This window comes from Schistocerca cancellata, chromosome 4 (assembly GCF_023864275.1).
Source record: "Schistocerca cancellata isolate TAMUIC-IGC-003103 chromosome 4, iqSchCanc2.1, whole genome shotgun sequence".
NCBI lineage: Eukaryota > Metazoa > Arthropoda > Insecta > Orthoptera > Acrididae > Schistocerca > Schistocerca cancellata.
This window is the reverse complement of record NC_064629.1, coordinates 151,952,146-151,978,813: the sequence shown is the minus strand read 5'-3', so window position 1 is coordinate 151,978,813 and position 26,668 is coordinate 151,952,146.

Here is a 26,668-nt window from a genome sequence, read left to right as displayed (position 1 = left end):
GCAGAGGCAAAGCCAGGTGAAATCACCACACAACTGATTTTTACTATAGCGCTCTACGTGAACTCTTGGATCATCCTCCATACCCGGATCGTCTAAAAGAAGCTCAACGCTTCAAGGCAAAGATTTTAACCTTGACCAGATGCCGTCTAGAGGGAGCCATTGTACGAGCATGCAGCCAAGATAGGATTAACGGCGAAGAACCTTCTATGCATCATATTGTTCAAAATGTTCGTCGACGCCGACAGGCTTTAATGACAACTTTAGACCTACCTGATGGACGACGGTTGACTTCACAAGCTACCATTGCGGATGCATTCACAACGCACTATAGACTTTTCCATCAAGAAGTACCTGCCGGTGCAGAGGCCATTGCTGAGGTTGCCCAGGAGACACTTGGTACTCTAAACGCAGCAGCTGCAACCCTCCTGACTTCTGAAGTGACCACCGACGACGTCCAAGGCGCTGTGGCCAAAGGGTCTCGGAATCGATCTTCCGGCCCGGATGGTTTACCTCTCGAATTTTACAGAACCTTCCAAGATTTGATGTTGCCACGATGGAGGGACATGTACTGGGAACTTTTGTCCGGCGCGGCGAACCCGCCACCAATGTTCATGGAAGGCTTACTTGTACCAGTCCCGAAAACCGCAGGAGGAACACGACACGACAGTTATCGGTCGATCACGTTACTCAATTCCGAATTCAAGATTTTCACACGCCTTCTAGCAGTGCGACTCAGACATGTCTTACGAGACATTGTTTCCCACGAACAAACATCCTTAGGCGGCGATCGTAATATACAGACAGCCCTCAGTGAATTTCGAGATGTGATCGCTGTGGCAACACACTCGCGGCTGCCAGGCGCTTTAATCTCCATCGACTTCAAACAAGCGTTTGACCGCGTCAATCATGCATTCCTCAACGCAGCGATGGACCGAATGGCAATTCCCCCGACGTTCACGCAAGTGATTATGCGGCTTCTTCGTGGAGCAAAGTCCAGATTTCTCGTCAACGGCAGACTTACAGAACCTATACGGATTGAACGCTCAGTACGGCAGGGTTGCCCTTTGTCGACGGTGCTTTATGCCATTGCGATGGAACCACTGATTTGCGGATTACGGCGACGTTTGACAGGTATTCCACTCCAGGATCATATGTTCCGCTGCCGAGCTTACGCGGACGACTTGGCCCTCGTCGTACGTTCAGCGGCCGACGTACAAGCTGCGACGCAGTGGATTACCCGTTACAGTGCAGGCGCAGGGAGCGCTATGAACGTGGCAAAATCATGCGCCATGGAGATCGGCCGCGGCTTTCCCGCAGACAGCGCAGTCCCATTTCAACTGGTGGACACCCTTCGTTGTCTCGGATTAGTGAACACGCGAGACATTCGCCGCACCTCGGTGATCAATTTTCGGGGGCTACTGTAACGCATCCGGGCCAACATACAAAATCACATACTACGCCCGCTGAATATGTGCCAGAGAGTCACCTTCGTCAATACCCATCTGGCAGCCCGGATTCTGCTCATCACTGCGACAATGGTGGCCAGATTACAGGTGGCCTTCGGCTATTTTATTTGTTCTGGACACATCTTCAAAGTCCAGTATGAAGCTCTCACCTTACCGAAGCGGGACGGTGGCATCGATCTGGTAAATGTGAGAGCCAGGACTACGGCACTTTACACCAATACTATGCTCCGGTTATGGAAAAGCCAAAATGCTAGTTTTACTGGAATGTTGACCGCCGAGCTCGCACCTATTTCGAGACGCCCACCGACGTCTCTGGCACACATCCCACCTCCGATGTCACATATCGGCCGTTTCTTTTTGGAGTACAGCCACATATGCACCGAGCTCCCCAGGACCACGAAGACGACCACCCGCGACATCTATTGCCTTCTCCGAAAGTCTCCACCCCGCAACCCCGTCGAAACACGTCACCCCCAGGTTTCATGGCCTACAGTTTGGAAAACGATCCACCAACCATATCACGCCACTGACACCACCTCTATGTGGTACCTTCTCGTCAACGGCAAGTATACTACAAGACAGAAACTGCATCGCATCGCACTGGTGGACTCACCCCTGTGCCTCAAGTGCAATGTCGAAGATACAGATTTACATCGTTTTGAGTGTGGGCCAGCAGCAGCTGTCTGGACCCTCGTACAGAAGATTGTGGCTTTCTACCTCCGCGTACCACCACATCACGTTTCTCCTACCATGATGATATATCCCGACACGACCTACTTTCCATCGGCTAAGTGGCACGCCATCACATGGATCAGTGGCATGGCTGTCAACTACCTCTGGACATCGAAACTATTGGGCCACTTTCGTGAACTATTTACAGAGTATTTTCACCAACCCGCCTCAAAGCTGGAATCTCAACGAACCGTGCCAGCCAAGACTGGACGATCCCACGTCCCCCTTTAATCGTCAATGATAGAATGCATTTTGTTCTAATGGCGCGCCAAAGTGGAACATGGCGCGGAAAGTATTCCTATATTATTTCACTTCTCTTTTCTCCTCCTCTTATAATTTTTTTTCCTTACACATGTTTATCCTTTTCACGCATAGCTCTCTATCTGCAGCCTATTTGTTTTCTTTATCCTGTGCTTCCCCCCCCCCCCCAAAAAAAAACATAAAAAAAGAAATTTCCGTTGCTGCTGATGGTGAGACTGTATACTCATTTATGTTAACAAAAACAAAAAACAAAAATAAATTTAAAAAATCAAAAGAAGAAGGCCTTTGCGGAAATATAGCTACCTTTTATGTTTTCCGTTTTCAAAGGATATTGTGTTATTTTATGAAGAACATCGTCTTTTATTTTCATACACAAGAGGTTTTTATTTATTTTATAAAAAAAAAAGGTCGGTAGACCACTTACCCGCGAAAAAAAAAGAAAAGTTGGTAGAGCACTTGCCCGCGAAAGGCAAAGGTCCCGAGTTCGAGACTCGATCCGGCACACAGTTTTAATCCGCCAGGAAGTTTAATATCAGCGCACATTCCGCTGTAGAGTGAAAATTTCATTCTATCTTGGTAATTATTTACCAACCTTTTCAATCAGTTGTGATAGTGTAACACCTAGACAACCTAACAGAAGGAAACAAGTGGCGAGGAGAAGAGGGGGAAATTAATGTTCTTGCTGTTGTTGCAGTTAATCCGCACGTTAGCTCCGGCGCAATCGCATGAGGAAGTGGCATGAATCAGGAAAGTGTCCTACGCACTCTCCATACACACAGGTTCCATCCCTATCACATCTCTCTCCATCATGAGCTGCATGGAAAAGGTTATGGGAATCATGTTAACTTGTGTGACAGGCAGTAAGAGAGGATAGTCCAGATGTAAGACGTATCGTGATGAAGCCACATTTAGCAGTCATGACCAAGTAACACGCCGAAACATGCGGTATTGGTCTGTTGACAATCCCCATTGGCTTCGTCGGGTGGAACGTGAGAGACCGTGGAGTATAAACGACTGGTGTGGGGCGGTGAACCGTCAGCTCACAGGCCCATGTTTCATAGACGGACCACTGAACGCACACAAGTATCACAGCCTCCTAACAGACCATCTTTCACGGATGCTGAAAGACGTTTCTCTACAGACTAGGAGGAACCTGTGGTACCAACACGATGACTTTCCAGCCCATTGTATACGAAGAACTACAGCATGTCTTCACTAATTGTTTCCAATTCGTTTGATCGGACACAGAGGGCCTATACCATGGCTGCCCGTTTCCCGGATTTGACACCTCTAAACTTTTTTGTTTGGCTAAAGCTGAAAGACACTGTCTACAAAGGCATACCAACTACACCCGATGATATGCAACGACGTATTACTGCAGCCTGCTCGGATTTGACACCTCTAAACTTTTTTGTTTGGCTAAAGCTGAAAGACACTGTCTACAAAGGCATACCAACTACACCCGATGATATGCAACGACGTATTACTGCAGCCTGCTCGGACATCTCCGCTGAAATGCTAGCACGTGTGCAACATTAGTTCATACCAGGCTGTAAGCGTGTATTGCCGCTGCCGGTGGTCATTTTGAACACAACATGTGATGTAAATTGTCTCGTCTGGTGTAGGCCCTTGTGATGTCCTTTAGTGTGTGCTACCACAGATATTGTACACGTGTCGGTGTGGGAACTTTTCAAAATGGGATATTCCGTGGACGACTCGCTGTAGAATCTTTCAACAAACAGCACTGACATTCTTATTTACCCTACTTTTAGTCTGGTAATGTCAATAGTGATTGTTCCACCAAAATAAGTGTATGTTTGCACAAAAGTACACTTCCTATGTATTATTACAATCTGTCTGTTGGCTAACAATACGGACCCCAGACTACCAATCCATTCTGTGAAAACCGCACTTCAATAACATTTTCCATTCCCGCAATACTTGTAGTGCAAATTTTAGGTGATTCACCCTGTATACTGCCCTCACCACATCATGCGCCCACGGCGCCACCAGACTACCTTCAGTCGCATAGTGTAGAGTGACCATAATGTTTCGGCTCATCAGTGTTGAACTGATAATGCGAAACTGATCTAAAAAATTTGAAGCGTTCTCTAGTTTACAAAGGTGTTGCATGGATTGAGTGATCTTGGACAGTTTCGTATGGAGTAAATGCAGGAAGACCTACACAGGACCAACCTTTGGTGCCGGGAGTGGAAGTTGACATTCTGCTGTTCAAACGATACATACAGAGGCCACCACAAGCCAGGCAGTCTCCAGCGTGGCGCACATAAGAGGGTTGGAACTTAAATAGTGGCAACTATTTATTTGCAGCTCGTACAAAATATATTCAGAGTTTTACTGACCTTCAAAGTAGTCACCAGCATTGTGTATAACCCGTTGTCAGCGATGAGGAAGTCGTAGGATACTCTTAGCAGCACCAGTTGGGTTGACAGTTCGAGCGGCGCTGTCTATTACCCGGCGAATCTGTAGAAGTTCTGAAGCGAATGCCGTGAAGTGTTTCCTTCAGTTTAGAAACCGAGTTGAACTCACGAGGACTTATGTCAGCGGAGTGCAGTAGGTGGTATAGCACTTAGCAACCCCATCAGTCAAACAAATCAGTAACAGCTTGCACTGTACGTGCTTGAGCATTGTCCTGCAAAATGATGGTCAGGTCCATTCAGAAAGTGTCATCACTCCTGTCTCTATGCTGTTCACTTTTGGAACACAACCTACGACCAGCTTAGAGACAGAAGTGATGACACTTTCTGCAGGACCTGACCATCATTTTGCAGGACAATGCTCAAGCACGTACTGCGCAGGCTGTTACTGATTTGTTTGACTGATGCGGCTGCTAAATGCTATACCATCTACTGCACTCCGCTGACTTAAGCTCTCGTGAGTTCAACTCGATTTCTAAACTGAAGGAAACACTTCACGGCATTCGCTTCAGAACTGCTACAAATTCGCCGGGCAATAGACCGCGCCGCTCGAACTTCCTACACAACTGGAGCTGCTAAGAGTATCCTACGACTTCCACATTGCTGTCAACGGGTTATAAACTATGCTGGAGACTGTGTTGAAGGTCAGTAAAACTTCGAAATACCTATCTATCTTGTACGAGCTGTAAATAAATAGTTGCCACTATTAAAGTTCCAACCCTCGTATTTAAAATCAGTCGTCACGCAGATGGCGCACTTAGCAGGAATCTTATTATGCTTCCACCACACAACTTACATACCTTCTGATCCATCCGCCGAAAGTTATGTATGAGGCCACAGAGGAGGCTGATACAAGGGACAAGTTCCTTTATCCGAAAAATAGTTCGTAGATGAACATGCTTCGGTAGACCGCAGTTAAAAGTGACCGCACACAGTTACTCTGCCAGTTACCCAGCAGTTGTTGAGATTCCCTCTTACTCTGCAGCTTATATTGTCATTTACCATCTTGTAAAGTTATTGGATGATCAAAATCGTTTGCAAAATGATTTATACAAGATGCACACTGATGAGCCAAAACATCATGACCACTTGCTTCATAGCTCGTTGTTCAGCTTTGGAACGAAATACATCACTGACTCTGCGAATCAGGGACCGACAGTTTGTTGGAAGGTTTGTGGAGCTATATGGCATTAGATGTCTACGCTCAGGTCATGTAATTCGCGTAAATAACGGGCCGCTGATTTGCGTACGCGATGATGACACCATATAGCGATCTGGGTGGGTTCCGTAGGATTTATATTAGGCGAATTTGGTCGCCGAGACATCAGCGTCAGTTCACTATAATGCTTCTCAAACTACTGTAGGATGGTTCTGGCTCCGAGACAAAGGCAATTATACTGCTGAACGATGACATCGCCGACAGGGAAGTCATCAAGCATAAAGGGATGCGGATGTTTCCAGCTGTCAGTGTCTCTTCGATTACTACCACAGGTCCCATGCAAGTGCAGCAGAATGTCTCCCATAGCATAATACAGGGCTATTACAAATGACTGAAGCGATTTCATAAATTCACTGTAGCTCCATTCATTGACATATGGTCACGACACACTACAGATACGTAGAAAAACTCATAAAGTTTTGTTCGGCTGAAGCCGCACTTCAGGTTTCTGCCGCCAGAGCGCTCGAGAGCGCAGTCAGACAAAATGGCGACAGGAGCCGAGAAAGCGTATGTTGTGCTTGAAATGCACTCACATCAGTCAGTCATAACAGTGCAACGACACTTCAGGACGAAGTTCAACAAAGATCCACCAATTGCTAACTCCATTCGGCGATGGTATGCGCAGTTTAAAGCTTCTGGATGCCTCTGTAAGGGGAAATCAACGGGTCGGCCTGCAGTGAGCGAAGAAAGGTTGAACGCGTGCGGGCAAGTTTCACGCGTAGCCCGTGGAAGTCGACGAATAAAGCAAGCAGGGAGCTAAACGTACCACAACCGACGGTTTGGAAAATGTTACGGAAAAGGCTAAAGCAGAAGCCTTACCGTTTACAATTGCTACAAGCCCTGACACCCGATGACAAAGTCAAACGCTTTGAATTTTCGGCGCGGTTGCAACAGCTCATGGAAGAGGATGCGTTCAGTGCGAAACTTGTTTTCAGTGATGAAGCAACATTTTTTCTTAATGGTGAAGTGAACAGACACAATGTGCGAATCTGGGCGGTAGAGAATCCTCACGCTTTCGTGCAGCAAATTCGCAATTCACCAAAAGTTAACGTGTTTTGTGCAATCTGACGGTTTAAAGTTTACGGCCCCTTTTTCTTCTGGGAAAAAAACGTTACAGGACACGTGTATCTGAACATGCTGGAAAATTGGCTCATGCCACAACTGGAGACCGACAGCGCCGATTTCATCTTCCAACAGGATGGTGCTCCACTGCACTTCCATCATCATGTTCGGCATTTCTTAAACAGGAGATTGGAAAACCGATGGATCGGTCGTGGTGATCATGATCAGCAATTCATGTCATGGCCTCCACGCTCTCCCGACTTAACCCCATGCGATTTCTTTCTGTGGGCTTATGTGAAAGATTCAGTGTTTAAACCTCCTCTACCAAGAAACGTGCCAAAACTGCGAGCTCGTATCAACGATGCTTTCGAACTCATTGATGGGGACATGCTGCGCCGAGTGTTGGAGGAACTTGATTATCGGCTTGATGTCTGCCGAATCACTAAAAGGGCACATATCGAACATTTGTGAATGCCTAAAAAAACTTTTTGAGTTTTTGTATGTGTGTGCGAAGCATTGTGAAAATATCTCAAATAATAAAGTTACTGTAGAGCTGTGAAATCGCTTCAATCATTTGTAATAACCCTGTATTGCTCCCACCAGCCTGCGTCCGTGGCGCGCTGCACGGTCGAGCCTCCGGCGCTGTGGAGACGACCAGCGACCTGGTGTAGCAAACATGTGATTCAGCCGAAGAGCTGGCTCATTTCCATTGATCGAAGGTCGAATCCCGATGTTCCCGTGCCCACCGCAAACGTATTTTGTGGTAACGATAGCTACGATGCCACAACGTAGTTCCGCTCTGCTAGGTTGGCACTACGAGACACACCGACGACAGCACCCTCTAGCCCAGGGCCGGCCAAACGCTGCACAGTCTGCAGACGTGCGGAAGTGCTGCACATGTGCGACAGCGACATCTGTTATTAGACACGTGTCCTAAATGAACGGCGGCGGCTCCTCTTCCCTGTTTATGTGGTACAAGCTAGAGCGCAACATACCCAGTCTCGTTTACCCTTGGTAACCGTAACCTTAACAGAGAAGTACTGAGTAATGGCAGGTACTGCGAAAAAGCAAAGGACGGGAACTGCAATTCTTTTTCGTAGCCGTTGGTGAAAACTCACAGTGTTTGCTGTGCCGCCGAATAATAGGCGGCCAGCGTAAGTTTTCAATTGAAAGACACTACAAATACACATCACAAAGACGAGTGTAGTCTACTCAACAGTGAAGAACGGCAAGCAAAATTAAATGTCCTTAAGAAAATGGATGAGACACATCAACTGTATTATCATTTTTCATGACCAGTGATAAACGTGTCTGGATTTATTCCTTTCATAATTAAAAATTATTGTTTACTAACTGTATATTAGTGCCTCATTCTGCTCCATGTTACATTATTATCAGGAAAGTTGGTCATTAAACCAATTCTTTCAATGTATACTTACAATTAAGGTTTTTTTTAATGTGTGAAGGGATACGCTCAGCTGAAGTCGATAAAACATAACATTCATCTAATTGTCGGTTATTATGCAGATTTCAGACGGAAATGGTGAAAAATATAGCAATAATGGTATTGAAATGACAGGTGATCATCGAGAGGTGTGCGGTTATTCTGTTAAGAGGTCAGTGAGACCTAAATTATGTGGGTGTAACTGAGGGCACCGAGAATTAGTTATAGGAACCCTTGCATTAGTTTAATGTTATTTGAAATCATGAATAAGGTTCGTTGGAAGTCGCTAAGTGCTCTCTTTCTTAAATACTAGATCAAAAACATTACGCGTATTTACGTGCCGTCAGTCAAGCTGCCTTAATAAAAACCCACGGTTGTTAACTGTATTACTTGTCTTACTAGATTAAACTGTTAACATAAAAGTAGACGTCTCAATGAGTAGACTGTGACAGTATTTTAAATGTTTAATACGCGAAATACCTTCCCATGGTGGGCTTGCAATCACTTTGCAGGAGCATCGCACGCGTGCAGAATATGTTTGCATATGTTATCCGCTAGTAAAGGTGCCTTAACAGTATCGGCAGTACCGAGAGATTAGTACCTTCTCCTGTTCCTGTTCCTTACCCACGCGCCTCCTCCCAGACGGGATACAAAATATTTGACGATATTGTTGGAACAACATGCTAACTCGTAGGGGTGATCTGCTGCAGAGCTCCATGTTCAACAATGTGTGATAAATGGTGTGCTCCGAAACACTTGTGCGTGCACCAGCATTGTGGTGTTTCGTCAGAGATGTCATAGATCACCATCTATCCTACTTTACCGGGCGCTGATAACCTCGTTGTTGTGCGCCCTAAAACACTAATCATCATCATCATCATCATCATCTATCCTACTTTACAGAGCAGACAAGCCTCCGAACGACACGTTGCGTGAAGTGTCTTGGGCGTCCCGCCATTTAGCGGCTAGTGGTAGTTTGACAGTCCTTCTACCTCTTTATGTAGATGCTCACGACAGTAGCACGTGAGCGTTCGACCAGTTTCCCTTTTTCGAGATGCTCGTTCACAGGCTGTGCTTAGTAATAATCTGCCCTTTGTCAAACTCGCTTATCTCAATGTATTTCACCATTTGCAGCCCATATCTTTGTTAGGGTGATTCCACATCCGTGTCTTCTCCGCTTAATAACTTTTGTTACCGCGTCACGTACTCGGAACGTCATCAGGCGGCATACAGCGTCCCGGTGGGCAGTGGTCATAACGTTTTGGCTGATCGGAGAGAGAGAGAGAGAGAGAGAGAGAGAGAGAGAGAGAGAGCCGGCCAAAGTGGCCGAGCTGTTCTAGGCGCTACAGTCTAGAACCGCGCGACCGCTACGGTCGCAGGTTCGAATCCTGCCTCGGGCTGGATGTGTGTGATGTCCTTAGGTTAGTTAAGCTAAAGTAGTTTTAAGTTCTAGGGGACTGATGACCTCCGCAGTTAAGTCCCATAGTGCTCAGAGCCATTTGAACCATTTGTGTGTGTGTGTGTGTGTGTGTGTGTGTGTGTGTGTCTCCTACAGGCCAAAAGTGTAATGCAAATATAGTCTCTGAAGACAAACAATCCAGCATTTAGTGCTACTATTTCCGGAACATATAAAGTGTCCAGTAATCGGACATTACTATCACTGCAACAAAATCAGTTTTGTTAGGCTGGTTTTAAAGAAATTCAGTACATTTATTTCTTACGTGCAAAATAATTTTCGAAGTAGTGTCAGTTACTGTTGCAGTCGTAAGACTAGAGCAAGTCATAAAGATTCCAGGTTGAATGAGGTTGTTAATGATATAAGAAAGTATCGCTCTGCAACTCAGTTAACATATTTATGATTTCTGATGCGCAGTGTTTGCGAACTATTGCAAATATACGCAAAAAAAAAACATATAAAAATGTTAACAACTGAAGCATGAAATGACTGCTGACAAGTTTTAATGTTCAGAAAGAAACAGTGGAAGCCAGGTCTGAAGCTAATCCAGGTATACCGACGCCAGAAACATAGGCTCGTGGGAGAAGCAACGAAAGCACTGGAGTAATTTGTACCGGAAATTAAAGCCATTACGCCAGGACAGAGATGCATGGGGAGCCATCTTGTGGGCCCTGGCAGAGAGATCAGATGGCACACAAAACCAAGCCAATCCCTGGTACGAATCACGTAGGGGAAAAAAAGGAAATAGTTATTAGACTTCCGCAGTAATGTAATTATTTTCGGTAAAATAGACGAAGAATTTGTAGGAAAAAGGAGGCAAAAAATTGCTACAACATTTTGAAGTTATAATCTGGCTATTACATGAGAACAAGCTGATATGGCGCTTTGCTAATACGCATCTCATTGGAGATTTCAGAATTAATTAGCTATGTGGACTCGTTTGAAAACTTAAATTGGAGGAGAACTTCATCCTAAATTATGTCACTATAGCTTATGAATTTCCATGATTCTGGGTAAGTTTTTGCTATAATCTTAACATCATATTATCTTTAATGACCCTATGTTAAGGACGACACGAAAATCTCTTTCAATGTGATCACTTTGCAGCTTGCTCCGCGTAGCATACAGCGGAGATTCAGTGCATGCTATTATTACCCTTTGTTATTAAATGAGATAAGAATTTTCTGCTGTAGTAAGTTAAGAATTTCAGTAAAAACCTATGATACACAGGTTCTGTGTCCATCTACTTGTTATTTTTTAATTAATTAGTAATCTGCTAACATGTGGAAGCCCATGCATCTGTTTCAGTCTCACTTTCAGAGAAACGTTAAAAAAGTTTTTTGTGCATAATATGTCTAATAACGACACTAGTTTAAAAAGGTTTTTTGTTCATAATATGTTTAATAACGACACCAACAGCCAACTTGAGTTACTGATTAACTGAACCTTGCTGTACACAGTGTAAAGATATCACGAAATTTAAGTGGTTTGCATGAAATATTATCTATACCATGGCGTAAGCTATAGTGATGAATCTGTTGTAAAAATGACTCAATATTTTCTGTAGGCAGTTCTGCAGAGCTTCAATGTATTGTATGTTAACCGGGGGCCTAGAAACGACCGAGAGGCTCCGTCCCCGCCGCAGCCGCAGTGGTCCACAACCCTACGAAGACTACCGCAGTCCACTTCACCCCTCCTCCCACACCGAACCCAGGGTTATTGTGCGGTTCGGCCCCCGGTGGACCCCCCCACCCCCCCACAGGGAACGTCTCACGCCAGACGAGTGTAACCCCTATGTTTGCGTGGTAGAGTAATGGTGGTGTACGCGTACGTGGAGAACTTGTTTGCGCAGCAATCACCGACATAGTGTAGCTGAGGCGAAATAAAGGAACCAGCCCGCATTCGCCGTGGCAGATGGAAACCCGCCTAAAAACCAGACCGCACGGCTAACCGGGCGGGCTAGCTTCAATGTACTTGATGCCAACGAACCGTTCCGTTAACCCGATGTAGTGGTATCTGTGACTTGAACATGGACGCTCTACTGAATGCGCAGTCAGCTGCTGTCCCACTGCTGACTGGAGCGTATCCAGACACATCATCAGCCTGGAGTCCGCCCCTGGTAGCTGAGTGGTCAGAGCGACGGAATGTCATACCTAACGACCCGGGTTCGATTCCCGGCTGGGTCGGAGATTTTCTCCGCTCAGGGACTGGGTGTTGTGTTGTCGCCGAAGTGGCGTCAGCTCGAAAGAGTTGCACCAGGCGACTGGCCTACCCGACGGGAGGCCCTAGCCACATGGCATTTCCATCAGCCTGGAAACTTATTGACTGGAGTACAATTGTCTTCAGTGATGAGTCCCGCTTCGAACTGAGCCACGGTCACCAGCGAAGATGTTTCTAAATACACCTCAGACAGTGGTGGGATACCAACCTGGCCGCTGTGGCTGAGCGGTTCTAGGCGCTTCAGTCCGGAACCACGCGGCTGCTACGGTCACACGTTCGAATCCTGCCTCTTCTATGGATGTGTGTGATGTCTTAAGTTAGTTAGGTTAAAGTAGTTCTAAGTCTAGGAGACTGATTACCTCAGATGTTAAGTCCCATAGTGCTGAGAGCCATTTGAACCACTTTTGAACCAACGTGAATGTCGGCCAGCATACTGCTCGACAGCCAGGAGTGATAGGCTGGGGTGCTGTTTCTTGCTGTAGCAGCACCCCTTTGGCCTTCGTCACCCTTATAACACAGTGGTACGTCGACGGTATTCTACGGCTCGTTATGTTGCACTTCGTGGCAAGCTATCGTTGGCCTACATTTCAGCAAGATAATGCCGCCCGCACACTGCGAGAGTTTCCACTGCTTGTCTTCTTGATTACCAAACCATACTTTGGACAGCAAGGTCGCCGGACCTCTCCCCAACTGAGAACGTTTGGAGCATTATAGGCTGGGCGCTCCAAACAGCTCGGGACTTTGACGATCTAACGCATCATTTTGACATAATTTGGCACGATATCCCTCAGGAGGGCATCCAACAAATCCAATCAATGCTAAGTGGGGACAAACGCGTTATTGTCTTGCTCAATTTGTGAAGTTCTTTCTCTCAATTTTTTTAAAACTGTGATCATTTGTTATTCTGTACATGTACATATCTATTGATTTCAGTCCAGTTCGGAGAATTTCTTTGTGGTGCGTCTTTTTTTGCCTTAGAGCGTATGTCGAAAAACTGCGCAAAATGCTATCAAGAATTCTAAAGAGTAGGGCTACTCTGCTGAGGATGCGGACGCAGCGTATGGAGTAAACAGTGTCCCATCGTCACGAAGCAACGTACAGTGGCCTAACATGTACGCTCTTAAGTTTTTGCTACTTGATACTTCAACATGTACATCTCCTGTGCTTTTGGCGTTGATACAGAATCGCTAGTTTTGGTATCTGTTACTATCTACTCTTCAGATGGCTAAAATGAACTAAACTGAACACCTACCGAACAAGCCATGAAGGCCCAAAGGTACCGACCGGCCGCCGTGTCATCCTCAGCCCATAGACGTCAGTGGATGCGGATATGGAGGCGCATGTGGTCAGTACACCGCTCTCCTGGCCGTATGTCAGTTTCCGAGACCAGAGCCGCTACTTCTCAATCAAGTAACGCCTCAGCTTGTCTCACAAGGGCTGAGTGCACCCAGCTTGCCAACAGCGCTCGGCAGACCGGATGGTCACCCATCCAAGTGCTAGCCCAGCCCGATAGCCCTTAACTTCGGTGACCTGACGGGAACCGGTGTTACCATTGCGGCAAAGCCGTTGGCCACTCTTCAGATGGCAGCAAGTAAATAATTGAGGAAATTCTGCCATTGTTCTGTCATGAATCACTAAAACAATCAGCATCATTTCCTTTAAATAGACTGTTTCGTCAGTAGCCTAGAGTAATATGGAGTAATCACTTGTAACTACGTTCATCTAACAGAAATCTTGCAGCTAGACACATATTTATATCTTAATAATATCTCAAGTTTTATTATCCGTTTTGGACATACATGATCAGCAATTTACTTTGGCACAAGAAATATTCCACGTGTGAATGTCACAATTAAGCAAGCTAAAACCGTCTAGGGACAGTCACGTTTACTGACAGAGCTAGGATGTTTCTGGGGCATCAATTGTTGTGAGCTGGTGCCGTCTGTAGGCAACTGCTGTAACTGATTATCTGCCAATCTCAGTTCTGTGGTGGACAGTGAAATGAATATTATTTCAAAATGACGCTTGTGCTTAAAACCGTGTTTAGTAACTGTGAGATGATTTAGTATTTAGATAATAGTGTGTGCAGTGGAAACAAACAAATATTATTCCAAAGACAACTAGGGGTATTTTTGAGAGGCAGCAGCGCTGATAGGACAGGACAGACAGTATGCAGACCAAAGATGTACAACAATTAGGAAAACCACGAAAGGCAAGAAGCATTTCGTTGGCGTTCTTATTTTAGAAGAAGTTCTTTGTGATAGTTCGATGTAAGCAGCCAGAGAGATAGTTTGTGGGGGAAGCGTTGTTATACAGTAGTGTGAAAACGATACTTTGCTACCACCAAACGAGTTGCAAAATTACGCCATCGCAATGAATGGTGGTGGCGAAGTTGTCCTACAGTTGTTAAATAGCCATCTTGCTCCATGTTGAAACAGACACCACTTTTTGGATTGGCGTAGTTAATGGTTAACAGCCTAAAGAAAGCAATGGCTTGCCTGGATTCACAACCACTGCGCAGTAATACATGATGAAGTTACTGCAGTAGGCGGGTGATGTAAGTAGCAATGACTGTAGAGGCGTGAGACTAGAAGGTAACGAGGTAACTGGACATAAGTTTTTTATAACAAGTGTAATGTTGAACAGTGAAAGTGTTCATGGGGTATCTCCACCCGCAGTTGAGTACTTTTGCCCTGTAAAGCCAAACTCACTCTGACATGTGTGATACCGACACCCATACTCATTTACGTAAAATGTGCCATTGCCATTACGTGTTCTTATTCTTCAACCAGTGAATGAATTCTACTCCTCTGTCTGTTCTATGACGTGTTTATATTTGACAATTGTACATGTCAATGTTGGTATGAGATAAATTGCAATATTCAAAAGCAGGTAACTGCACGTATTATGTGCAACTGAGCAATACAACATTTCCTATTATTACAGGTAACTATTTACATAATACGAGCAAATAATCTGAGTATTCACTGTGCTGAAGCTAATTACAATCAAGGAATTCTTATTCTTAGGAGTTCCTAGATAACAGGACGCAGCATGTCATTCTCAATGGAGAGAAGTCTTCCGAAGTAAGAATGTATCAGGTGTGCCGCAGGGGAGTGTCATAGGACCGTTGCTATTCACAATATACATAAATGACCTGGTAGATGACATCGGAAGTTCACTGAGGCTTTTTGCAGATGATGCTGTGGTGTATCGAGAGGTTGTAACAATGGAAAATTGTACTGAAATGCAGGAGGATCTGCAGCAAATTGACGCAAGGTGCAGGGAATGGCAATTGAATCTCAATGTAGACAAGTGTAATGTGCAGAGAATACACAGAAAGATAGATCCTTTATCATTTAGCTACAAAATAGCAGGTCAGCAACTGGAAGCAGTTAATACCACAAATTATCTGGGAGTACGCATTAGGAGTGATTTAAAATGGAATGATCATATAATGTTGATCGTCGGTAAAGCAGATGCCAGACTGAATTCATTGGAAGAATCCTAAGGAAATGCAATCCGAAAACAAAGGAAGTAGGTTACAGTACGCTTGTTCGCCCACTGCTTGAATACTGCTCAGCAGTGTGGGATCCGTACCAGATAGGGTTGATAGAAAATATAGAGAAGATCCAATGGAGAGCAGCGCGCTTCGTTACAGGATCATTTAGTAATCGCGAAAGCGTTACGGAGATGATAGATAAACTCCAGTGGAAGACTCTGCAGGAGAGACTCTCAGTAGGTCGGTACGGGCTTTTGTCAAAGTTTCGAGAACATACCTCCACCGAAGAGTCAAGCAGTATATTGCTCCCTCCTACGTATATCTCGCAAAGAGACCATGAGGATAAAATCAGAGAGATTAGAGCCCACACAGAGGCATACCGACAATCCTTCTTTCCACGAGCAATACGAGACTGGAATAGAAGGGAGAACCGATAGAGGTACGCAAGGTACCCTCCGCCACACACCGTCAGGTGGTTTGCGGAGTATGGATGTAGATGTAGATTAGTTGTGAGTGCTGAAGTCGAATCATTTAGTACTTAAAACTTACATTTCAGTGAATCATTTTATTTAACTTCTATTTACTACAGCAGGTGTTAGGAAAGTGCTGAAGTCAAATACAACTATTAATGATTCTAAATATTATTTATTCTGTTAGACTAATAAGCAGCCACCAAAGTATAGATCGTGCCTTCCCTACAGTGCAGAATATTGTCGTACATTACCTTACTCTCTTTCCTTTTGAATAACTTCTGTTTGGTGGTACAGGACGTATATCCTGTAATACACTCCTGGAAATGGAAAAAAGAACACATTGACACCGGTGTGTCAGACCCACCATACTTGCTCCGGACACTGCGAGAGGGCTGTACAAGCAATGATCACACGCACGGCACAGCGGACACACCAGGAACCGCGGTGTTGGCCGTCGAATGGCGCTAGCTGCGCAGCATTTGTGCACCGCCGCCGTCAGTGTCAGCCAGTTTGCCGTGGCATACGGAGCTCCATCGCAGTCTTTAACACTGGTAGCATGCCGCGACAGCGTGGACGTGAACCGTATGTGCAGTTGACGGACTTTGAGCGAGGGCGTATAGTGGGCATGCGGGAGGCCGGGTGGACGTACCGCCGAATTGCTCAACACGTGGGGCGTGAGGTCTCCACAGTACATCGATGTTGTCGCCAGTGGTCGGCGGAAGGTGCACGTGCCCGTCGACCTGGGACCGGACCGCAGCGACGCACGGATGCACGCCAAGACCGTAGGATCCTACGCAGTGCCGTAGGGGACCGCACCGCCACTTCCCAGCAAATTAGGGACACTGTTGCTCTTGGGGTATCGGCGAGGACCATTCGCAACCGTCTCCATGAAGCTGGGCTACGGTCCCGCACACCATTAGGCCGTCTTCCGCTCACGCCCCAACATCGTGCAGCCCGCCTCCAGTGGTGTCGCGACAGGCGTGAATGGAGGGACGAATGGAGACGTGTCGTCTTCAGCGATGAGAGTCGCTTCTGCCTTGGTGCCAGTGATGGTCGTATGCCTGTTTGGCGCCGTGCAGGTGAGCGCCACAATCAGGACTGCATACGACCGAGGCACACAGGGCCAACACCCGGCATCATGGTGTGGGGAGCGATCTCCTACACTGGCCGTACACCACTGGTGATCGTCGAGGGGAGACTGAATAGTGCACGGTACATCCAAACCGTCATCGAACCCATCGTTCTACCATTCCTAGACCGGCAAGGGAACTTGCTGTTCCAACAGGACAATGCACGTCCGCATGTATCCCGTGCCACCCAACGTGCTCTAGAAGGTGTAAGTCAACTACCCTGGCCAGCAAGATCTCCGGATCTGTCCCCCATTGAGCATGTTTGGGACTGGATGAAGCGTCGTCTCACGCGGTCTGCACGTCCAGCACGAACGCTGGTCCAACTGAGGCGCCAGGTGGAAATGGCATGGCAAGCCGTTCCACAGGACTACATCCAGCATCTCTACGATCGTCTCCATGGGAGAATAGCAGCCTGCATTGCTGCGAAAGGTGGATATACACTGTACTAGTGCCGACATTGTGCATGTTCTGTTGCCTGTGTCTATGTGCCTGTGGTTCTGTCAGTGTGATCATGTGATGTATCTGACCCCAGGAATGTGTCAATAAAGTTTCCCCTTCCTGGGACAATGAATTCACGGTGTTCTTATTTCAATTTCCAGGAGTGTATGTGTGACTGTGTCGAGAAGTAGGCAGTGATATCAAAAATGGTGTCTATTCCTTCTTACATTAGTCCTCCCCACCCTCAGACATGACATCAACGTTATGAGGGATATAATATGAGTTGTGACATGTTTCTTCCCCATACCCAACGTTTTTCAATTCAAATTTCGTAAGTGTATGAGTCTGAATACACTGTACTAGTGTAGGATACATATTATAGAACAGGATTTCAGGTAACTACTACATATGCTTGCAGTCGTTTCTGTCCGATGCCTCACGGTCGAGCGAAGGTCATTCATAATTAGGAACGGACACCATAAGTGGAAAGAAGTCGTGGCATCGCAACCTGAACCAAGATACATCTGAATATGTAAGTTTTACGGTTGAACAGATTTCCATGGCGATATTATCTGACGGCTTCACGTTTGTTTTAAACTATTGTTTGCTTGTGAATCGTCCTCCTTGGGAATAATATTTCACCCTCAAAATCACTTGCCAAAGAATCAAATTCATTCATTAATGGCTGCATCAATCACCTTTATTACACAAAGAGCTGAAGCAAGCCACTTAGTCCACAATTTTCTTCGCCTTCCTGCTAACCTGCGTTATTTTCATCCCATTTCGGGGCAAGTTTCACTGATAAGGTGTTATTACTAAAAACTGCTACGCTAATGTCTTTCATGGGGCTATTATGAAGTGCAGAGAATATTGACCGGCCCGTTCCATTGCCTCAGAGGGGTGGGACTGACGTCTTCCATGCCCGGAGCTCCGCGCACACGGCAGTGAATGACGCCCACTGAAAGCCTATTAACGCAGTCGTAAATCATGTTTCAGTACAAAGCGCAGATGGTAAACCCCTCATGAAGCAGAACAAGGAAAGGCTTCGAAGCGAAGGGAAGCTTACTCGCTGCCTCGTTTCACTGTTGTTCACCATTTGGTCTTACTTAAGGGTAAAACGTCTCTTGTAATAATGCAACTCACTACCTTCCTGGAGACAATGAAAACAGCGTTGCTATCAGCCACAGATACGCTCTAATGAATTCTCGCCGCTCGTGCTTGTATTTTAGTTTCTTAATTTGTTATTTGTTAGTTGAAACTTACGTTTTTTCCAGGTGAAGTATAAAAATGCTGCCACAAAAGATGAGAAAGAAAAAAAAGAAGAAAAAAACGATCTGCAGAGGTAATTTTTCGTCAGAAGGTGTTTTCTGTTGTTTTCTGTTGCAGTTTTCGTTTCTGATAATTAGACTAGAAGTTACGTATGCAGATCAGATATTTTTCTGTTGGTTCCTATATATTATTCTCATTCTAGCATTACGTTTATCAAATTTCTTTAACCGGTATTATTCGGTTCGCTTCAGTTTCGAGAGCTTTGCTTACATTTAGAAATTTGTTTGTCTCATATAAAAAAGAATAGCAAGAGTCGGCGCTTAAGCAGCCGGGACAGGACGTTTTCCTATTCTAGAATTTACGACTTGTTTCTTCCTAGTACGAAAACAATCAATGAGAGACTACTGCCTGCAAATTAAGTAAGTTTTATTTTCACTACAAGCAACATCGTTGAAAAAATGTAATACCACCAAAACACTGCAGTCGTGAACAGGAGGAACAACGATTCATATTTACATTCAGCTATCCTGATTTAGATTTACTGCAGTTTCCTTAAGTTAATTTGAACAAATGTTGAGATAGTTGACAAAGCAGTTCATGGATATATGGCTGGGTTCTCGGTGTCCAAAGTGAAAAGAACAGAACCGATACCCTTCCCAGTCCATGTCAGTTCGAGGCTGTGTTTCTTCATTTAATTCTACTCATCCTTCCAACTGAATATATGCTCTCTCTCTAATAACTCCAATGGTGTCGGCATGTGAAGCTAACAGAGACGTGGAATGCCAAACAACTATTCCTCGTTACTGTAATGACCTTACAGAGTGAATCTTACTGCATCAAAATTCAAATTCTAAGAGTACCGAAGTCAAAAAGCGCTCCTGCGAAGTGGATGAGTAAAGGTGAAAGAGGACTGCATTCAAGTCTAGTGTGACGATACGGCGTCCTAGCGAAGATGCCTGTCGGCACTTACAACTTGTCACTGAACGGTTAATCGTTTATCTTTAACCTATGTGATGAGTGGTTGTACAGTGTAGTATTTTACTTGTGACCGAATGCTGCACTATACAAGTGAGACGAAGAGGAAGGGTTAAACATAGTGCCGGCACAATATCTGCTTCTACCGGACTGAACAATCAGGGCTTTTATTCGGCGAATGGATCACAATCAACAGTTTCACATGCTTTCAATGAGATACTGCAGAAAGCGTAGCGATATACAGTTCTTCATACTGGAATATCTACGAAAATAGTAGAAGCGCGTCTTGGAATGTCAAACGCCATTGAAACAAACACTTGCAGCTCTACGATACTGGCAGCAAAATTACTATAACTCAATTTCAAAAAGCGAAGTTGATACCGATATCACTGCGCTTCATTTAACTATGACGAGAGACTATACTTCGTTTAAAGAGGGCTTTCTTAGAACTGTAGTATAATATCTCAAACAGCTCCGCATGCATTTGATGTGAACAGGTTTGCTCAACCAAATTGTACATAGAGCAAAAACGTATTCAGGTTGTAATCTCCCCCCTCCTTAATTCCAGTTACTGTCCACATTAAGCAAAGTCTTTTATGAAAAATTTGAGAGGGGCGAAGATTACAGTAAGCTTTCTAGTTTACTTAGCTTTTCGTGTAGATTTGGCCCCGGCTCTTCCTTCCTAGGGGTCTGATTCTTGAAGCTGAATTTCTCACATTTTAGGTTCTCTTGGTTGAATTGATCTAAATAAATTTGAAGATGGTTGTTGCAGAATTTTGGTTGTTACGTTAATCTATTTTGTCACATTTTAGTATATCATACAGTCTTTTGAATTTTCACATTAACGAAGCCGAAATTACATTGTTCGCCCAAAATACAAAAATACGTCCGATCACATCGGAGGCATGCTCACTACTGCTATGCGGTAATAGCTATATTCCAAAGGGTTTACAATTTCTCCTGAAAAATGACAAAATTAATCGAGTCCCACAATTTAAATATCTCGGTGAAACGATTCAGGAAAATGGAATAGAAAAGAAAGCCAACGAAGTCAGATGCCAAAAGATGCACACTGTTTATCGACACACTCAAAATATCTACAATAAAAGACGTGACCAAACATACAAAACTAAGACATGACAATACCGTCATAAAACCAGAATGCCTATATGGATCAGAGACACTAATTTTAAACAGGAAAACAGACATAGGAAACATTCAGAAAAAGGAACGGAAGGTCATAAGAAAAATTTTAGGCCCGAAATTTGTAGATGAAGAGTATCAGCTCAGAGGCAAACAGGAATCAAACAATACTGTAATATTCACAGTGACATTAGAAAACGCAGATTAAGATTCTATGGACACATCAAAAGAATGAATGCCGACAGACAAAGCAAATAGTTTAATTCTATGAAAACAGGAGTAAATCTAAAACAGACCCAATGAAATTGATTCTCGAAATCAAAACCTATCTGAAACCAACAGGAATCACACCAGAGGATATCCAAAACAGGGAAATTTTCAGCTCCAAAATTCACAATTGGCAAGTTGACCAAGAGGAGAAACCAAAGAAGAAGACTGGAACAACGTGGTCTCAAGAAAGAAAAGAAGCCCACAGCAAAAGAATGAAAGAAGTATAGGCACAAAGAAAGGAAAATGCACGCCACTAAGTACTTTGCGTAGTCCTAATGGGCTCATTCGCAAATTCAAGCACTTCATTTTGCAACATAAATTTCCACCTCCTCCAGCGTATCCAATGTCTCCCTTTGCTAACGTTGCATAAAATCTTCAGGTTGTAACAAATTTTCGTGACGTAATGTTTTCAGTTCATCAAGTGAAGGCCAATTGCTCACGTACTGATCGAGTACGTAAGTTCCCCAAAGTGAACGCCTAAACATCTGCCAGTCTAACAAATATATTCCGTTCCGTAATGTTTGTTTGTAGTTTTTTATACTCCAGTGTTAGCAGATTTTTTATTAGTGGGAATATTATGACATAATTCTGGCTTAATATTATACGTTGTCTGAAATGTAACCTGTACATTATTTTTAGGCAATGAGTGTTGAATTTTGTCATAAATCGGCCCGTTATAAGTCTTGTTTCTAGTTTCACTGATTTTAATACGAGATGAAAGTCTGTTACAGTTATTTGTTGTTTCTTATTCATTTTCATAACGATTTGAGGATCGTATTCACTGGTGTAGCCACCTTGTTTAGTTATATTATCTTCGGAAGCCTGTAATGGTAGACGTAAAATTCTGTGTGCCATTAAATGTAAATAGATGTGTTTACATTATATCCGATCACGTCAATGCATGCAGGTTTTCAGTAAACAGAAATTAAATGTTTTAATTAACTTCGCTCGTGCCGTTGAATTTTTATTAATCCGCGCGGGTCGTAGTACTTCATTTCTTTTTGTAATTTTTTTTACTTTGTACAACTGGTGTGCATGCATTAATAACTTATAAAGTTTGCTCTTCCCTTTTTTTCGAAAAAAAATCTCCTTGTTTTCTAGGTTACTGTTTTTGGACATTCTGACATGAGTGGTTATGATATAATATTGAATTGGTAAAAAGACGAGTTCACCGAATTCCATAAAGCGGCTATTTTTTCTTTAGTTTGACTACATTTTGCATCTTAAAGATTAATATTTACTTAACTAAGCTCTCCACCAGGAAAGAACAACAAAAAAGGAGCATACGTTCGTGAAATGAAAGCATGGCTCTATGACATGCGAGTGAAATGGATCTAGATAAGAAACAGCATCATGTGTACTATTCCAAGAGAGCTGTAGCTTTATTTTAAATGACAGAACAACGCCCTCCCCCCTCTCCCCTCCGGTAACGTTCTCGCTTTCCGCGCCCGGATTCCCGGGTTCGATTCCCGGCAGGGTCAGGGATTTTCTCTGCCTCGTGATGACTGGGTTCATGTGCTGTCCTTAGGTTAGTTAGGTTTAAGTAGTTCTAAGTTCTAGGGGACTGATGACCATAGATGTTGAGTCCCATAGTGCTCAGAGCCATTTGAACCATTTTTGAACCTCTCCCCTCCTCCGTCATTTCCCACACCGATCGCATGTACAGCCACATCTACATCTACATCTACATCTCCATCCATACTCCGCAAACCACCTGACGGTGTGTGGCGGAGGGTACCTTGAGTACCACTATCGGTTCTCCCTTCTATTCCAGTCTCGTATTGTTCGTAGAAATAAAGACTGTCGGTATGCCTCGTGTGGGCTCTAATCTCTCTGATTTTATCCTCATGGTCTCTTCGTGAGAGATACGTAGGAGGGAGCAATATACTGCTTGACTCCTCGGTGAAGGTATGTTCTCGAAACTTTAACAAAAGCCCGTACCGAGCTACTGAGCGTCTCTCTTGCAGAGTCTTCCACTGGAGTTTATCTATCATCTCCGTAACGCTTTCGCGATTACTGAATGATCCTGTACCGAAGCGCGCTGCTTTTCTTTGTATCTTCTCTATTTCTTCTGTCAACCCTGACTGGTACGGATCCCACACCGGTGAGCAGTATTCAGGCAGTGGGCGAACAAGAGTGCTGTAAACGGCTTCCTTTGTTTTCGGACTGCATTTCAATAGGATTCTTCCATCTGCTTTACCGACGATCAACTTCATATGGGCATTCCATTTTAAATCACTCCTAATGCGTACTCCCAGATAATTTATGGAATTAACTGCTTCCAGTTGCTGACCTGCTATATTGTAGCTAAATGATAACGGATCTTTCTTTCTGTGTATTCGCAGCACATTACACTTGTCTACAGTGAGATTCAATTGCCATTCCCTGCACCATGCGTCAATTCGCTGCAGATCTTCCTGCATTTCAGTACAATTTTCCATTGTTACAACCTCTCGATACACCACAGCATCATCCGCAAAAAGCCTCAGTGAACTTCCGATGTCATCCACAAGGTCATTTACGTATATTGTGAATAAAAAAAATAGTTCAAATGGCTCTGAGCACTATGGGACTTAACATCTATGGTCATCAGTCCCCTAGAACTTAGAACTACTTAAACCTAACTAACCCAAGGACATCACACAACACCCAGTCATCACGAGGCAGAGAAAATCCCTGATCCCGCCGGCAGCGAACCCGGGAACCTGGGCGCGGAAAGCGAGTACGCTACCGCACGACCACGAGCTGCGGACATATTGTGAATAGCGACGGTCCTACGACACTCCCCTGCGGCACATCTGAAAGCTCTCTTACTTCGGAAGACTTCTCTCCGTTGAGAATGACACGCTGCGTTCTGTTATCTTGGAACTCTTCAAACCAATCACACACAATTGGTCTGATAGTACATATGCTCTTAATTTGTTCATTAAACGACTGTGGGGAACTGTATCGAACGCCTTACGGAAGTCAAGAAACACGGCATCTACCTGGGAACCCGTGTCTATGGCGGTCTGAATCTCGTGGACGAAAAGCGCGAGCTGGGTTTCACACGATCATCTTTTTCGAAACCCATGCTGATTCTTACAAAGTAGATTCCTAGTCTCCAGAAAAGTCATTATACTCGAACATAATACATGTTCCAAAATTCTGCAACTGATCGACGTTAGATATATAGGTACATCATATAGTCAGAAAAAGCATTTCAGACTGAATCCAAAGCTATACTGCACCCGCCACCCTCGACAAAACGTATTTTTTACGACGATTACGTAACTACCGAAAAAGCACTCCGTTATGTAAAATTCTTCTGTAAAGGCCGACTTATTAAAAAGTAATGAGGCGTTTACATCGCTAACAGGCAGCTCCGAGAAGAACGTTACTGCAGCAGTACTCGCGGTAGCGTGTAACACGACTTAAATGTTGGCACCTCCTCACCTTACACTTAGCCCAGTCGGCACGAAGTTCTCTGTTTAAATAAGAGAAACTCCTGAAGGTGCCTGGAGGCGGCAGTTTCTCTCCCTCGCCGGTACTTGTGAGCCGAGGCACGGCAGCTGCCAAGGTACACGCTTGCTTGCCGAACCTGCTTATTGGAAAGTCAACGTTCGTCTCCGTCGTCACAAAGTGAGTTTTCCAATTCCGCTTGAGAGGGCGGCTCTTTACCTCTCAGATGGGTGCGCAGCAAGGGGCGTCTGACGTCGTCTTGCTCTCGCTGCTACGTAACTCGTACAATAGGACATTTGCTCATCTGATTCACAGTCTGATTATTAAGTGAAACGTATTGTGTGGGTGAATCGTAGAAGGAACAGGCCTCTCTAATATTTCGTGAAAATTGGGGTCAAATTACGAAACAAGGACGACGAGGACACCTGCAATGGACGAGGCAATTCTTCGTGCAGTTGACGATAGCCCTAATGTCAGCGTCAGAGAAGTTGCTGCTGTACAAGGTAACGTTGACCACGTCACTGTATGGAGAGAGCTACGGGAGAACCAGTTGTTTCCGTACCATGTACAGCGTGTGCAGGCACTATCAGCAGCTGATTGGCCTCCACGGGTACACTTCTGCGAATGGTTCATCCAACAATGTGTCAATCCTCATTTCAGTGCAAATGTTCTCTTTACGGATGAGGCTTCATTCCAACGTGATCAAATTGTAAATTTTCACAATCGACATGTGTGGGCTGACGAGAATCCGCACGCAATTGTGCAATCATGTCATCAACACAGATTTTCTGTAAACGTTTGGGCAGGCATTGTTGGTGATGTCTTGATTGGGCCCCATGTTCTTCCACCTACGCTCAATGGAGCACGTTATCATGATTTCATACGGGATACTCTACCCGTGCTGCTAGAACATGTGCCCTTACAAGTACGACACAACATGTAGTTCATGCACGATGGAGCTCCTGCACATTTCAGTCGAAGTGTTCGTACGCTTCTCAACAACAGATTCGGTGACCGATGGATTGGTAGAGGCGGACCAATTCCATGGCCTCCACGCTCTCCTGATCTCAACCCTCATGGCTTTCATTTATGGGGGCATTTGAAATCTCTTGTCTACGCAACCCTGGTACCAAATGTAGAGACTCTTCGTGCTCGTATTGTGGACGGCTGTGATACAATACGCCATTCTCCAGGGCTGCATCAGCGCATCAGGGATTCCATGCGACGGAGGGTGGATGCATGTATCCTCGCTAACGGAGGACATTTTGAACATTTCCTGTAACAAAGTGTTTGAAGTCACTCTGGTACGTTCTGTTGCTGTGTGTTTCCATTCCGTGATTAATGTGATTTGAAGAGAAGTAATAAAATGAGCTCTAACATGGAAAGTAAGCGTTTCCGGACACATGTCCACATAACATATTTTCTTTCTTTGTGTGTGAGAAATGTTTCCTGAAAGTTTGGCCGTACCTTTTTGTAACACCCTGTATACAACAGAGTACCAGTGATAATGCAATGAGAAAAGAGCGCTGTTGCCAGGCAGTTTCCTATCGATTACAAATCGTATGCATCTTTTCATTCTTCTTTTATTCCTTCTTATGCTACAGTTCTATTTTAACCGCCAGGGAAGCCGGAGGCGCTAACGCGCTGCTTCCTAGACTCAGGTAGGCGCGCCGGCCCCAGATCGAATCCGTCCGGTGGATTAATGACGACGGCCGGTGTGCTGGCCAGC